Source organism: Hipposideros armiger, unplaced genomic scaffold, assembly GCF_001890085.2.
Source record: "Hipposideros armiger isolate ML-2016 unplaced genomic scaffold, ASM189008v1 scaffold_552, whole genome shotgun sequence".
In the NCBI taxonomy this organism is placed as follows: domain Eukaryota; kingdom Metazoa; phylum Chordata; class Mammalia; order Chiroptera; family Hipposideridae; genus Hipposideros; species Hipposideros armiger.
The window spans coordinates 567,881-584,442 of NW_017731902.1; the positions used below are offsets into that span (position 1 = coordinate 567,881).

General features: G+C 40.4%; 1 protein-coding gene across 1 annotated transcript in view; it reads right to left on the reverse strand.

Annotated features, from left to right (window-relative positions):
* The window catches only part of SHROOM3 (shroom family member 3), a 336,716-nt gene that overhangs the window by 287,708 nt on the left and 32,446 nt on the right, over nucleotides 1–16,562 (reverse strand). The gene's annotated exons all lie outside the window — the stretch shown is intronic.

Genomic DNA, 16,562 nt, shown 5'->3' on the forward strand with positions numbered 1-16,562 from the left:
GAAGCAACGTCCTCCACAACTAGACTGAAGAACAAAATGACAGCAACTTGTCTGTTCCCCTTCCCCTAATTCCCCAGCACTGTTCCCATCCCCCAATTGCCCAATAAAAAATCTTTTAAAAAAAAATTAAAAAAAAAATAAATAAATAAAATGGAGATAATAATAATGATCTATTTCGCAGAGTTGTATAACAAGCAAAAGAATTAATACATGAGGAGGATTTAGCAGGTTAACAAGTGCTCCATAATTGGCAACTACTATTATTTTAAGTGTTCTCCTTTACACAGCCTATGGTTGCTTAAACAGAGGAGTTTAATCTAAATATATCCTGTATTGTGCCTGTGCTTGAGAAGCCCCTTTGAACAGGAATGTTTCCTAACCTCTTTTCTAGAACCTTCCAAGAAGCCTCTCAAATGTGACTTTCTCCAAGAAGACTTCCCAGCACCTCATCCAAAAGGAGGAGCCTCTTCTGTGCATCCACGGACCTGTGTCCACTTCTCTGTAGCGTCACTTAACACGGCCTTCACTGAAATACAGCCCTATGTTACACATGTCTGTACTCATCCTGAAAACCAGGAACCATATCTCATTCTTATTTATCTTGGAGCTAACTATATGGTGCCTAACACTATACTCTATATACAAATGTTTGCTGCCTGAATTATATTAAAATTTTAGTGTACTGAATATTGCTTGAAACAAGTTCACCACTGGTTGACATTTTTAAATCCTGCCGTTATATTAAGTATTTGTGTAAATGTATTATGACTGGCGGCAAAGGGGAGCTAATCATAATTACTAGTTATTGAGTATCTACTCTGTGCCAAAACTTTACATGTTATGCTGTGAAATTCCCACAACCAGCCCACAAGGTAGGGACAGATGAGGGAAGCAAGGCAAAGAGATAAGATAATTTGCCCAAGGCCACAGCTAGTAGGTGTCAGACCTCCACAAAGCCTGTGCTATTTCTATGATGACACATGGCTTCCCACAATTAGTACAGACTGATATTAGGTGTGAACAGGCACTGCTGGGCTTTCCTCACTTTCTTCATTTGTACAGTGAGGGGGGATTGGAGGCTTTCTTGGACTGCTTCCTGTTCTAAAATGTATGATTTTAAAGAAGTAGCTTTGTCTGTTCATATCATGTGCCTGTACTGATTACCTCTGGCACGTTTCTTCCTTCCTAAAACCGGTTAGAAAATACAGGTGCTCTCAGTTTCTGTCACACAAATGCAAGAGGCAGGCTTGGTGAAACTGCCTTCTATGGGACTCAAATTTCCCCTTCTTCAGTTTCATGGGTTATAGTCAAGTCAACAAGAGTGTAATTTGTGTTTGCATAAAACCGGAACACAAAAGGAAAGATCCAGGCATTATTGAGTATTCCCATGCTGAAAGGGCAAAGTTCAGTTTTGTTAGCTGCCCTCATTACTCAGTAAACATGCCTCTCATCCACTGGTAATATCCCAGTGCCAAATTTCCATAGCGTTCCCCGGACTCTGGGAGATAAGCAGAAGCCAACTTACTATTTTGTTAAACTAGAATATATTTGATGACTAAGGGTGAGATTAAGGTAACATTAATTCAAGCATGCAACTTTCAAACTCTATGTAATTCACAATGAAAGGAAAAGTCAGCCAGTCTTCTTTATAAGCTGTCCAAAAGTAAAGATCTCTCCCTCATCCTATCTCTCTCTCTCTCTCTCTCTCTCTATCCATCCATCCATCTTTCTATCACCTTCCTTGAGCTGTCTATCTATCTAATCCTCAGTCCAGCTGAAAGGCAAGGTAGGCAGACAGCAGGTAAATTGCAATTAGGACACTGTGGTCACCCCTATCTGTGTGAACACCCTGGGAACCAAAAGTGCAAACTGTCAATCTACAAACCTGAAATAAAAACCTGTCCAAAGAAGCAGCCTATCTCTGATCATATAAATGTGGGTTGTTCTATCTCATGACCCAGGAAAATACAAACCTGCATGACTACAGTCAAGAAAACAAACTGGAATTCACACAAAGGAAAGGACTGAAGACTTTCAATCAGGCCACTTAGCTCAAACCCATTTGGTGGTTCCCCATCTCACTCAGGGGAAAAGCCGAAGTTCTTTAGTTGGCCAAGGGTCCCAACATGATCCGGCTGCCCACTGGTGTCCTCCTTGCTTGCTCTGCTCCAGCCACTCAGGTACTCCTTCCTGATCTTCTAACACGGCAGGCACGCCCTTTCTAGCCCTTGGACTAGCAGTACCCTCTGCCTTGGCTATTCTTTCCTCAAACATCCCCATGGTCCACTGCCTTGCCTCCTTGTTTTTCTGTTTCTATTTCACTGGTTTTCACTTATTACTACATTTTTTCTTACTTTGACATAATTATCATTTAAGCCACTAAATGTGGGAATTATTTGTTACTTAGAAATATATTACTAAAACAGAAAGGAAAATGGTTTCTCTACAAATGAGCTATTTTAAGAAGTTCCAGGCGAAGCTTTAGTTAGCCCAGATATACTATTGGGGTTAAGAGATGTTAAGGTGTTTAGCTGATATGCTGTGAAATCAAAACTCATACAGTGTTAAAATGAGTAAAAAGAACTCTGCTCAGAGAGCTGAAGTGACTTGTCCAAGATCACACAGCTAAGTGCAAACGGATCTAGGACTAGAACTGGAGCTTTCCTAATTCTCAGTTCACTATACATTCATTTATTTGTTCCACAAATATTTTTTGAGCACTGTGTTTATGTAAGGCACTATGCCAGGAGCTAGGGACACAGAGATGGTCCTTGTCCTTAGAGAGGTTACATTCCATCAGGCGAATTACCTAACACTTTGTTTGTTTAATTACAACTGTGATAAAAGTCACAAAGGGGAATAAGGTGCTTGAGAATATATCATGGGGGGAAGGGGTCTTAAAATAATCTGGGGAGAACAGAAAGAGTGAGTAAAGCTAAACCCAAAGGACGAGTAAGAATTAACTAAATGAAGAAGGGACTAAGGAACATTCCAGGCAGAAGTAAAGGCACAAATCCTATCCTTACCACTACATCAACTATCTCTCATATAGTATCATGGTGTTCCTTATTCTTCAATGCCTGGGTCAGCAAGATGCTTAGGAGATTAGAGTGTCACATGGAAACAAAGATTAGATAGATAGATGATAGATAGATAAATGATAGCTAGCTAGATAGATATCTCAAATAAGAGGAGTTCTCTAGAGATATCCAATAAGAAGGTCAACTAGTCCAGGAGAACCTGTGAAACCATGAAAACCAAAAGATGGAAATTATTTAAGTTAACAAATGGTCTGGGTTATATACCACCAAGATAAAGGGTCTCACTAGGAAATCCTGTACCTCCAATAATTTGTCTGTGCCTGGTGCTTTCACTAGGAACACTGACTGTACAAAGTCTTAGCTACAGGAATGGATGGCATCTCTGGGGCTTGGAGCGGGTAAGATTGCATGTTCAGTGTGAATTTCTCTGCTCCCCACCACTCCTCGGTGCTGACAACATCCACAAGGATGGCCCATCCAACACCCTAACACTGCAGTGCTTTGACCTCCTCCCCCCAGAAACCTCCCCTCCACTTGATTCAGACACCTATGCTATGGCGGAAATGCTCTATCCTTCAAATCTTGAATTCTTGTTCCAAACTCTGAACAGACCCTTCTAGCCCCCTAATCTTGCCGTGAGTTCTGTGTTGTGCTCGTCACACATAATCTTTGATCTTGACAATGGTTTGGTCCATCGACACCTCCAGTATCTCCCTTCCTGTTCCTCCCTACCTTCAAGTCCTTTCTTATCGTGCCTGGTCCCTTGTCTTCCTAGGGCATCCATCTATCTGCCAGCACTACGACCTCGTGTCATCTACTTTTGTTTTTATATCTATGCTGCTGAGTGCTGAAGAAAATGATACCACAGTTCAGATTAGTGCCACGAAAATACCATGGTCTCTCACCTAAGGTGATAATCAGTGCTGCGCCTGCTCCCCACGTGAGCCACACACGCCCCACATCAGACATTCACCAATCTTCTCAACCCCCTTTTCTACTATGTCTCCCACATCAGAGAAAATAAGAGCCCACATCAACTTCCTGCTCCTCTCTCATCAGATGGGGTTTCCTGGAAGAAGAGCCTGAGACAGGGATTCATGGGCAAGTGATTTACTGAGAGGTGTTCTCCGGAGAAACCTATACAGAAATGAAGGAGGCAGGATGGCACAGAAGATAAGAGGTAAGGCTCCCAGCTGCAGTCTATTCTCAGCTTACCCCACAGGATCTCTGGAGCATGAAGAGCACCACAGAGCTGTTCCCTTTGAGGCAAGAAGGCCAGATTTTTGGACTCTCTTATCCATCAGTCATTGGCTATAGGCCATCCCTGGGGAAGGGTACATAACCTTTCAGCAGAAGGCAATTTTCCACGGGAGAGTGCAGCTGGGAGCCTTACAGCCAATACTCACAGCAGCTCAGGGCTGGGGACACCAGTCCAGTCAAGGGGACCTGGGCATGGCATAAACAGCAGCTCTTACAACTTCCAAGTGCACAACCTTACCTACATCTATAGTTTTCCTCTCATTGCTGAACCCCTCAGTATTACTCCCCCACCCTCAACACCCTCCCCACCCAGTGCAAGCTATCAGCTCAATGCTTGTTACACTGTAGTTTAATCATCAGCTTAGTTTATTTTGGAAGCTCCCAGGTTGTGGGGGCCATTCATTTTTCTCAGTATTCCTGGTGCCTAGCACATAGAAGAAAGCTTTTCTGAATGAATGTTTTGGGCTCATTAGCAGGAATGTCATGTCAAGTAAGTAAGAGGTTTTTTTTTTTTTAAGAAAAGAGCCTTTCACCCTTTGAACCAGATTGCATAGGTAACAAACTTAAGCAGCACTTTTAGAACTGACCTTGACCAATGATTTTTTATTTGCCAAATTTCATACCTGGCGAGTTGGGCACCAAAGGCTATACAACCTGAGGACCACTGAGACCACCACACAGAGGGTACCACAGAGAGCCCTTCCTGCTACTTGATCTTGGGATAAATTACTAAAAAGCCAGGGTTTGTAGCTATTCTCGAGTTGCCAATATTTGGGGGGAGGGGACATCCCCTTATCCTGAGACACCTACCTCAGCCATATCTTGTATCACATGTGTGTCAATATCAGCATGTTCTGTCTTTTTCCCGTTCATTCTCTTGCTACTTTTAACATAAGGGCCTAGTGCTCTGAAATGCTTACCATCTGGGAGAGGCCTCCTCCATTCCTCCAGCTGGGCAGTCCTCTGATTTCATGGGAAAGCTCTCAGTTGCCCAACCCAGAGGTGTTAAGTGATCTTGTTTGACAAACTGGAACAAAGCTAGTAGTGCACAATGTTGATTCTGCCTCTGAAGTGCTACAGGCGGCTAGCTACACACCAGGTGAAAACCCAAGTAAAACTTTGTCCCTCTCTTTGCTGTAAAGACTCATGCTTTTTACTGCCTTGCAGTAAAGACATGCTATGTGGGTAAAGAGTGTACAAATAACTGATGAGCATAAATAAAATCTGAAAAGACCCAGACATTTACAAAGGAGTTTGAGAAATTTGGCAATCATTTTTCTATTGAGACATAGCCAGTTCGGGGGGTTGGGGGTGGGGTTAAATCAATCTAGGTCATACACCCGCAGAAATCAATGTAATTTGGGAAGGGGCAGTGAGCAAGGAGACAGAAAAATAAACAAGGGCCAACCCACTTTCTTCAAAATTCAGAACAAGGACCATAAAAAGGGTGTCATAACTACAGCCTATAATAAAAAAATTAATATTTTCATTTTATGTTAAAGGCAATTAAGGGTGAAAAGGGAGTAGCAGAGACGTTCAAGTTTAAGTGAAGAGCAAGAAAGGAGAGGGCTTCTCATCCAGCTTCTGGTCTATACCTCAGGTTTTTCATTCCCTTCACCTTTGTCTGAACCCACTCTGCCCCCAGTCAGGACATCAGATCTATCAAACCTACAAAGCCCCCCAACAGTTCTTCCTTTACCCTTTCTCAAGCAATGTAGGCTGATGCCATTATTATCAATTAGGGTTGCCAGATTTAGCAAATACAAACACTGGACTCCCAGTTACATTTGACTTTCAAATAGATAACGAATCATTTTTTAGTTTAAGTAGACTCCATGCAATATTTGGGATATACTTATAATTAAAAAAATAAATAAAATTTTTGTTTACCTGAAATTCAAATTTAATTAGGTGTCCAGTGAGACACCTAGGTGGGAGGAAGCATCTCCAACCTAGCATCCCATCATCAGAAACAAATTTTGTTGAGATTTTACCTCCAGCAAGATTTTTATTTGTCTTCAGATGTGTTCTCTGAGAAGCATGTAGGGAAGACCCACTCCCACCCCACTCCTGATAGAACACAGGAATCTGTGCTGGAAACTCCAAACAGTAGTGGAAACTCGAAGCTCATGTGGACAGGATCTTACACATAATTTAGGCAAACATTTTCATTGACAAATATGGAAGCTCCGAAAGATTAAATGATTTCCCCTGGGTGGCAGTTATTAATGCAGAATCAGGACTAGAATCTATCTAGCATGTTTTTTTTTCCTTCCTCCCTCACAAATATTTTCTTACCATAGACTTTCCATATAAAACACCAAACTTCAGGACCCAGATGGTGAAGTGTGTCCTCAATTCTAAACGAATTTTGTAAACCTAAAAAGTATAAAAGGAATAGCTAGAAGAGTATAATAAAGAAAGTGTTGGCTTTTGTGAAATCTAGCCTGTACCTTTTTAGCCTCATTTTAAAATTCTGCAATCCATTACTTCTCCATCAATCAGTCCTTCATACCTTCTGAATGCATGCACACTTGCTGCAATTCAAAAGCCCCACAAAGCAGGCCAATTCTAGTTAGTGCATATCCATCACTGGGCTAAACATGCCTCCCTGCCAACAGACACCAGCAGATGCAAGGAAGGTGGGAGTAAGCAAATGAAAACAGCAGCCATTCTGAAAGAAGAAAATGCTTCCTCTGCCTAGTTTGTATCTAAGGGCCATGGGAATGCTGCAGTTTCCTAATGAGCCCTGTTGTCGTTTGAGAAACACACTGCAACTCTGCAACCTACCAAGGACTCCCACCTAGCAGCCAGCTGGGTCTAAGATCTAGGCCAGGCTCTTTGGCCATTAGAGACTTTTGTTAAAGAGCCCTCACTTTTTAGAAATGGCATCCAAAGTGCTTTCTCCTTTTTAGGAACTCCTACTATTTGGGAGGCTTCAGTGACAGCTCTGACGTTCACTCCCCCTGTGGCATGTTTCCAAAATTAATGTTTAAAAGAGAAAATATAGCAGGCATGGATTCCAAGGAACTCTGGAACCTGCATAAAGTCTACATCAGTTTGGATGCTCTGGCTATAAATAACAGAATATCCATCTAAAAATGTCTGGAACAAAGGGCTTTGCTTTCTTTCACATGACAAGTCAAGAGATGCATGGTCCCAGGGTTGTTGTTTCAGGAGGTCCCCAGTGTTAGGGCTCTGAGTCTTCTCACCTGTCTTCTAGGCCTATGCCTCAAGACTACAGGATGGCTGCAGCAGCTCCCTGTATGATAAACTTGCATCTGAAAGCCAAAGCAGAAAGAATTTCCTTACTAGACTTCTTATCATCAGAGAGAAAAATCTTTCATAGGAACCCCCAGCAGATATCCGCTTGTGTCTCATGACCAGAGACACAAAGGAGACACATGCAAGGGAGTCTACGAAAGCAAGAATCCAGAATTTTTAGCTTCTATGGAGGGAGACAAAGGCTCTGATAGTAAGAAAAGCTCTGCCACACTTCGCACTACCTGGTTACACTGCACTTCAGTGTCCTGCCATCACCACAGGCCTTTCTACACTGGCTTTACCTCCTGATTTCCCGATTTCTATTCATTATGTCAGGGACTCTCTGTCACTACTCTGGAGACCACAGGGTCATCTTGGACTCAGTCCTTTCCCTAATTCCCATAACCAGCCAGTCCCCACATCTCAAGATCACCCATCCCTTCCCAGGGTGTCATCTACTCTCTTCTCCTTTTGGTTCTAACCTGGAATATTAATTCCCACCCTTATCTTTTCAAGGCAGACTAAAGTACAAAAGCCACCAAAGCCTTCTGCCCTCAACCCAGATACCACTTTTTCATGTTTCCTATTCAGAAAACTTTCAAGGATTCCCCCATTAACTACAGAAGATATTTCAAAACCTTCAGCTTAATCCTTAAGGTCAATTACAATGGGCTGCAGTGGGTAAGAAAGTGGACTTCTTAAGTGATTTGTGTGATATTCAGCTACTAACTTGACTCTACAAGACTCAGTTTATTCATTCATAAAATGGAGGGATAATACTACATAGCACAAATGGTAAGTGTCAATAAATGGTAATTATGTATTTTTTGTTATTCTTATTATTAAGTAGCAGGCACTCTATCTACTATATATTAGGATAGATGGGTGGGTACTATACACATAGTTCCTGCCCTCAGTGAGCCGATTTCAATTGGTGAAATAAAATTCAACTATTCCATTGGCTCTAATCCACCACTCAATATCCATTTTATGAACTGACCCTTTGTCTTTCTCTCCTTGACTAAGGAGAGACCGAAGGCTGGGGCAACATTTTGGGCTATGCTCATTCTTCAAGAAAGCTTTCTCCACAATTCTAAAACCTCATTTTGTCCTCAAGAAGACCTTCATTGGCTCTGAGGTCGTAAACTCTGACTCATGTCTTGACTCACTCTTTCAAAGCACATTATGCTTCCAGAAGCTGATGAGAGTATTTATCTTCATCTGACATCTGTGCACCTTCAAAAAGCAGGAATGAGAAGACGTGGTGGCTTTTTATTTCCTTATGCCACAGTTAGATGGTTTCTGTACATTTTAAGTCCTGGAGATTGAAGGTCACATCAGGGATGAAATGCACACACAAATTACATTCTTCTCACTTTGCTATGGTCTTGTGACTTCGCTTTTTCATCTTCAAATTTCAGTTCCTCTTAATTTGACTCTGTTGCCAGTTTCCACAAACCAACTATAATAATAGACTATTGCATACTTGCATGCTTATCTGTTTCAAAAAAATAATAAAAAGTATATTTTAAAGAAAGCAAGACCTGTACCCTGCAGATACCTTCTAGTTAGAAAAGAATTCCATCCATAATGAACGCTTCTTTCGCCCTATGAAATTATCCAAGCAATGAAAGGCCAGGACAATGCTTCGGTTCACTAGTTCATTTTGGCCACGTGCTGGAGGGAGCTGAACCCTGCCTCCCGCCTTCCTCCAGAGCTCTGGTCACAGGCAGGCGTGAGGGTTTCTCCAGGCAGGAACACTTAGTGGTTAGGGGTACGGACTCTGGAACTAGACCACCTGGGTTCAGATCCTGGCTGTGTGACCTTGGACAAGTCCCTTTCTTTATTTGTGCCTAAGTTCCCTCAGCTAAATTAAGGATAAAGACTGACTGATCTCATAGGATTGCTGTGAGAATCATGAGAGTTGATACATGTAATGTGCTTAGGGCACGGCCTGACATATGATTAAGAGCTATGTAAGTGTGAGCTGTTATTACTAATACTCTTTCCCTCGGCTTGGCCACCTGTCAACAGTCTTGATGGCTTGCTGGAACACATCCTAAACATTCCCCCAAGGCTCTCTATTCAAAACCTCAGGCCAGTCTATAAATCAACCAATTTCATTCTGTAGAAAACAGTCCAAGAAGAATATATGGGGGATGCTTGATACGGTGGGGCTAATGCTTTATCAGAGTCTTAAGAAATCTGGACAATAGAAATGAAAACTGCTTTGCTTAAAGGGGAGTCCATATTTTATTCCTCTTCAATGAAATAATGTTCTTAAAAGTCAAACAGCATCCCTCTTACCGCCTACTCTTTATAACCTACTGAAGTATACATGCCTCTAAGAAAATTGTTAATGTCTGCACAGTTCAAATAGCTTTGACTCATTAAAAAATCAGACTTTTGACAAGTCTATTAATCCTAGAATCTCAACCTTCAGGTAATGTTCACTTTGCAAAGTTATAACCAGAGCACCTATGTATAAAATCACTCGTAAGATAAAAATATGGCTATTTAAACAAATATTTCTGGTGGTCCTTATTCTCACTTAGTGGCCTCCTTTTTAAAAGCTAAATGATATAACATATACACTTAAACAATTTGCTTCCAATACTGTAAGTTCTTTTTATCATCCTTAATAATACATGTAATACGCAATACTAGAAGCTAAGAATAGGTTGAAAGAAGCAGAATGCAACTTCTTAATAGTTGCTAGATAAACAACACAATTTACAAGGCACATAAAAGCCATGATACCACACATATTAAAACTTCTTTTCACCTAAATACTATAAAAATACTTTGGCTGAATTATCTGTGTTTCAGGTCTCTTAGCTTAGTAAGTGGCTTTAATGAAAAGCAAAAAGGCCAGAAGAAAGAAGGATGGCAAGGAGCTAAGAGAGCAAAGCCCCTAGAATAATCTGAAATTGGCTCCATCCGTCCTTTGAGAGTTGACTAATGGAAACAGGGAAGCTCTGTTTCCACTCTATAGTTCCAATTCTTAGTGAATACTGTCTGTGTCCCAAGTGCAGTAGCAAAATAATAAATCAGAGTGAATTCAATGTAAGTATGACCCCATTTGAAGAGACTAAACATTTAGTACAATTCAATTTTCTGTGGTTCACCTACTAGTTCACACCATGGCTGGGGCTGGGGTGGGGTGGAAAGTTGGTGCCAGAAACACACCATTAATAAGATGCCTTTTAACATACTAGTTAATAATGGAGAGATTTCTAAATTAAAAATGGTCTCTTCTCCCCAGTAATTCTACTCTTAGGTATATAACCAAGGGGATTGAAACATATGTTCACAAAAACAGTGTGTACATTAATGTTCATAACAGCATTATTCATAATAGTAAAAAAGTAGAAATAATTCAGATATCTACCAATGGATTAATAGATAAATAAAATGGGGTATAGGGCCAGCCAAGTGGCGCGTTGGTTGGGAGTTGGCTTGGGACATCAGCTCTGAGCAGAAGGGCTCTGGTTCGGATCCCACATGAGGGCCAGTGATGCTGCCCTCGACAGCTAAGATGGTGAACAACAGCTCGACCTAGAGATGAGGTGCCATGAGTCGCTGGCGACAGCGTAGGCTGCAGTGGGGCTGGCCAGCAGCGGGCAGGAGCTTTCATGAGCTGCCATGAGCCACCGTGAGTGGCTGTCCAATGGCCGGCGAGTGATCTACCTCACCCGGGAAGAGCGCAATGATAATACCAACATGGACCAGTGAAGCAATGTCCTCCACAACTAGACTGAAGGACAAAAGGACAGCAACTTGTCTGTTCCCCTTCCCCAATTCCCCAATGCTGTTCCCCTACCCCAGTTCCCCAATAAAATCTTAAAAAATAAAAAAATAAATAAATAAATAAAATTGGTTTTTAAATAAAATGGGATATATCCATATAATGGAATGCAATTTGGCAATAAAACGAAATGATACATGCTAAACCATGGAGGAAACTTGAAAACATTGTGCTACGTGAAGGAAGCCAATCACAAAAAGCCACACAATTCCATTTATATGAAATGTTCAAAGTAGGCAAATGTATAGGGATGGAATGTAGATGAGTGGTTGCCAGGAGCTGGGGAAAGGAGGGAACAGGGGGTGACTGCTAATAGGTTATGGGGTTTTTCAAGGTTTTAACGTTGATTGTGGTGATAGTTGTACTCCTCCATAAATACACTAAAAATCATTGACTTGTACATTTTAAATGAATAAGTTTTATATATGAATTATATTTCAACAAAGTTGTGGTTTTTTTTTTTAAAGTTGCTTTTCTCTCCTTTCTTCACTGAATAGATATTTATTCAGTAGTTACTCAATACAAGTTACAGGACTAGTAGTGAAGTATATAAGATACACAGTAGACCTTTGTCCCTTACAGGGGATACTTTCGGAAACATTTCCAAATCACCAAATAAATGATTACCACTAGGGCTGAGACATTGCACAACTACAGGCAGTGCCATTCATTTTGGAATCTATGAATGTTGTCCCCAGGAGTTAGGCAGAGCAAAATTTCATGGCCGTACGGGGTGGTCCTGGCTACCACTCAGACGCTAGCTCTGGCTTTCTTTCCTGGAATTCCCCCTCTCCATCACTTCCAAAGAACCAGTTTGTCTTCTTCTTCTTCTTCTTTTTCTTCTTCTTTTTTTTACAAGCATTACTGAATATGTGCCAATGGATTGGGATACAGATAGCCAGGCTATATGGTTTATCCCCAATAGGATGGCCAACACTCATGAGGCTCTGCAAGGAAGAGTTCCATGATCAACACTACAGCCCTCATCTCATTTAAATATTTAGGAAAGAAGTCCCAATCCAGCCTGTGGGTGTAGATTGCCAGTCTTACTTACAGGCAAATAATTTTCTCCTGCATATTTCACATATCCTTTTCAAAATATACTAATTGTCATACACTATCTGCTCTGGCTTTTTTATTTATTATTTTTTTTTATTTTTAGCTGAGCCATCCTGCTACCTGTTGACAGCTCAGCGGCTGCTCAGCTCTGGCTGGACTCGAACCGCTGTTGCTCAGAGCTCAAACTCTTGAGCGAGCTCTTAACCAACTGAGCCACTCAGCCGGCCCTGCTCTGGCTTTTTTTAAATCAAATATAAAACTCTCTGTGCTTTTGAAGTGAATACAGTTAGCACTGCACATACTCATGCTTATTGATAAAACACGTTTGTGTTCATTACCATCCCAACCAACAGAGATGGAAGCTGCTGATTTTTCAGCAAGTGGCAGTGCTCACAGATTTTCTTCTATATGTTAGAGAGAGTGGGAAGCACCTAGTCACAGTTGTAAAATCCCATATGTGTTTGTTTAAGGGGTAGGTAACCAGAAAAAAAATGGAAATGACCCAATTAATATAGAAACTATATTAGCATCTATGCAAATGAATCTTATGACTAGGTAGGACTAATTCCCTAAAACCATTTGTGCTATTTAGTTTTTTAAACAAACATTTCATTATGATGATACATTTCAGACATATAAGGCATAAAGAATAAGGAAATACCCCTATGTCTACCACCACCGTACCTAAGCAATAAATACAATTGGAGCCTCTGATCACATTGTTCTCTCTTTTATGTTTTCAAATGACTTGGGAAAGGACAAAAGGGTGATGACAAAGCCTTTTCAGGAACTGCAGGGCAAAACATAGGTCATGGCCAAGCCAACATTCTGTAAAGATATTGCTGCCCTTTATAGTCTGATCCAAAGGGATTACCTGACCAAAGAAAGCTAACTACACTCTCCCCAGTCCATTCTGCCAGGATGTCTCAAATACTCACTACTAGTTCCTCTTTTATGCGAAATCATCAAAGTCTCTATACAGAGGTGAACGAACATAGCTTACCCATTTATAGCAGGCAGATAGGTTCATGAAAATACTGTATCTTTGGATATTTATTTCTGAAACAAAATGTTCCAAACAACTAAACCTGGAACTCTTCTCTCATAAATGTTCTAACAATTTTTCTATTTATATTAGGAAATCAATACTCAATTAGGAGGTTACCTACTTTCCAACCCTTCTTACCAACTGGAGCCAAATAGAGCTTTAAATCCTCTTTTTCATGTGCAAAGAGAAAGACCAGAGGCCAGAGGCCAGATTATTTGCAGGTGGCTCATATCAGTGAGAGGCAGGAAGGTGAGGACAGAAGGCTGGGGGAGCAAGAGATGGTTGATCACTAATTTGACTTCTCAATTCTTGAATCCAGAGAACACACAGGACATTGAAACAATATGGAAAGGTGATTACAATGGTGTTCTTATGTGATCTGAGAAGGAAATGAGTTCTTTTAATATTTAATATTTACTGTGAACTTTTTTTTTTTTTTTCACACTGGATTCCACCTCCTAGCAGAGACCTGAGGAAACAGGCACAGAAAGGTTATATTTTGGTCAGCAGAATAGAAAAGAAAGGGGCTAGGGCTTCAGTGCTTTCTCAATTTGACAGGTCTGGCTGGCAGCATGAGAACTTGGGTCTTAGAGAGGGAAGTGGGGGAAGAGAGAGGGGAGGGAGACAAAGGGCTGGCCCTGTCCAGTTTCTCAAATGTCAGGCCCACCATCCAGGCTCTGAAACTTAGATTGTAATCGCAACCCTCTTACTTTCTGCTAACAGATGTTGGGTCTCTAAGTCACTACATCTCAACCACATCTTTGCAATCTGAGTAAAATCCCTGGTATTAGAAAGAGAGGGAAGTTGAAAGACTGCTCCTGCTGAACCATAATCAACTCTCTCAAGACCTATTTTTTTTTGGTTTTTTTTTTTATTTGGTTATTTGTTTTGTGTCATCTTTCTAAATCCCCTGCTCATAATAAACTTCAGTGTTCCCTTGAGATAAAAGAAAATGCTAACTAAAGGTTATGGACAGAAAACGAACCATCCTGCATATCTTATGTGCTCTTTACCACACATTTATATCTCACTTCTTCCCCAAAACAATTATAGATGGCTTTATAAGATATAGATATATATATATATATATATATATCATACAAACCTTATATACACATATATGATAATGTAGAAAGAAAAATTATGACAATGATCTTAAAACTTTAAAATTAACATAGTCACTGTAACTAAACATTAAGAATGGTTTTGAGCTTCTGGACAATTCAGGCAAAACCAGAAAAAGGACAGGTTATGCATAGCCTTGCAGCAAGGAGCAACGGTCTGTTTCCCTAAGAGGGGCTGTTCTTTTCTCTTGCCACACATCAAATTAAACCAAATCTTATTCAGTTTAAGAAATGTTGATTTCAATCTCTCTGTTTTATTTTGCACCATATGAACTAATGAAGATATATTTCATGAACATTCTCTATGTCTTTAATCCTTGTTTATTTCTTCAAACTCATAGAAATAGTAGTTAAGCCAATCCCAGCTCACCAGCAGTCCACATGTTGTAGAAACCCATAGCACATTCTTAGAAGCATTATCTTAATGCAGTGGGTTATACATGGGGGATTAAGAGATGAAAGGAAAGGCTACATATCCTAATTCTTAATCTTCTGCTTTTTCTGCTTAAGAAAAAAAAAAAAGACGTTTCAGTAGAGCCTCCCCCACCCCACCCAAAAAAATTATACATAGCAAATATCTAAGACAGGACAAAAGGGTACAAGGTCGATCAGATCTTTTGAAAGTAAAGTTCATAACCAAATAGGCCCGTGGACTTATTTGCAGCTCTTCTTTAACCAAGAAACAGAAAAATAGAAGGGCTTAGTTAAAAAAACCCAATGTCTAGAGATGAATTGGATTTTGTTGCCACTAAGCTCATTTACAAGAAATGCAGTAATCTGATGCTCAGAGGCCAAGTCTCTAATAATGGCTGGATCAGCATTTAGAAAACTATAGAAAACAGATCCTAGGCCAGACCTTCAGGCTTTAGTGGAGGTCATGTAATTGAAGCAAATGGCTTTGGGAGTCTAGGTAGAGTAGAGAGATCATCTCTCCTTGTGTAGGAAACACACATACTTCTCTAACCTAATGGGGTAACAAACTCATTCACAACAGAGTTTTCAAATTACTCTAAAACATTGCTGCCTCCAGATTCAGATCCTAGAGTTCTCACCAAAGTCTCATTTTCCCTTATAAGCTAGTACTCAGCATACGGCCTGACATATAAAAATATTCTGCTGGCACGGCTGCTATAAGACTGTTTTGTATGCCCATGCTGTTCATCAGGTTTAAATAAATAAAATTATCATACAGGCAAGATGTTTTCATGTTATTTCTAGAATGAGCGGGTTTCTTTAGAACAGTGTTGTTTTGTGTTGATTCAACCACATGGACCCCAGGGAATATTGTAGAAAACACCAGGAGAATTTACTACTGAATGTTTTTTCATTCACTGTAATTTTTTCCCCCACCATGAAATATTAAAGAAGGCTGATGTAAACAATGAATTTGCAGTTAACACATTTTACTGAAACTGTTCTTCTGAAGAAATGCATTGAGAAAGTTAAATGCAGGGCAGAAGTTCAAGTGATTTGTTTTGGATGCCTTAGCATTCTATTTCAGCTTGTAGTTTTCAATCCCAAAAGCCAACATCTGCATTATGAGCTTTCTATTTCTTTTTTTTTATCCAAATTTATTGGGTGACAATGGTTAGTAAAGTTACATAGGTTTCAGGTGTACAATTCTGTAATACATCATCTACATATTATACTGTGTGTTCACCAACCAGAGTCAGTTCTCCTTCCATCACCATGTATTTGATCCCTTTTACCCTCATCTAACCCCCTCTCCCCCCTTACCCTCTGGTAACCACTAAGCTTTCAAAATGTCCAGTAAGCATACACTCAAAAAGCAATGTGGGCTGACCGCTTCATGGCTGGGGTAGAGGCTTGATCACTGCACTGTGCACCTGAAGCTGATGTTGTATAATATTGTATGTCAACTATAAGTGAATATATATATATAATCACGGGATGTGAAGTATAGTGTGGGAGTGGAGTCAAGGGAATTGTAATAGATA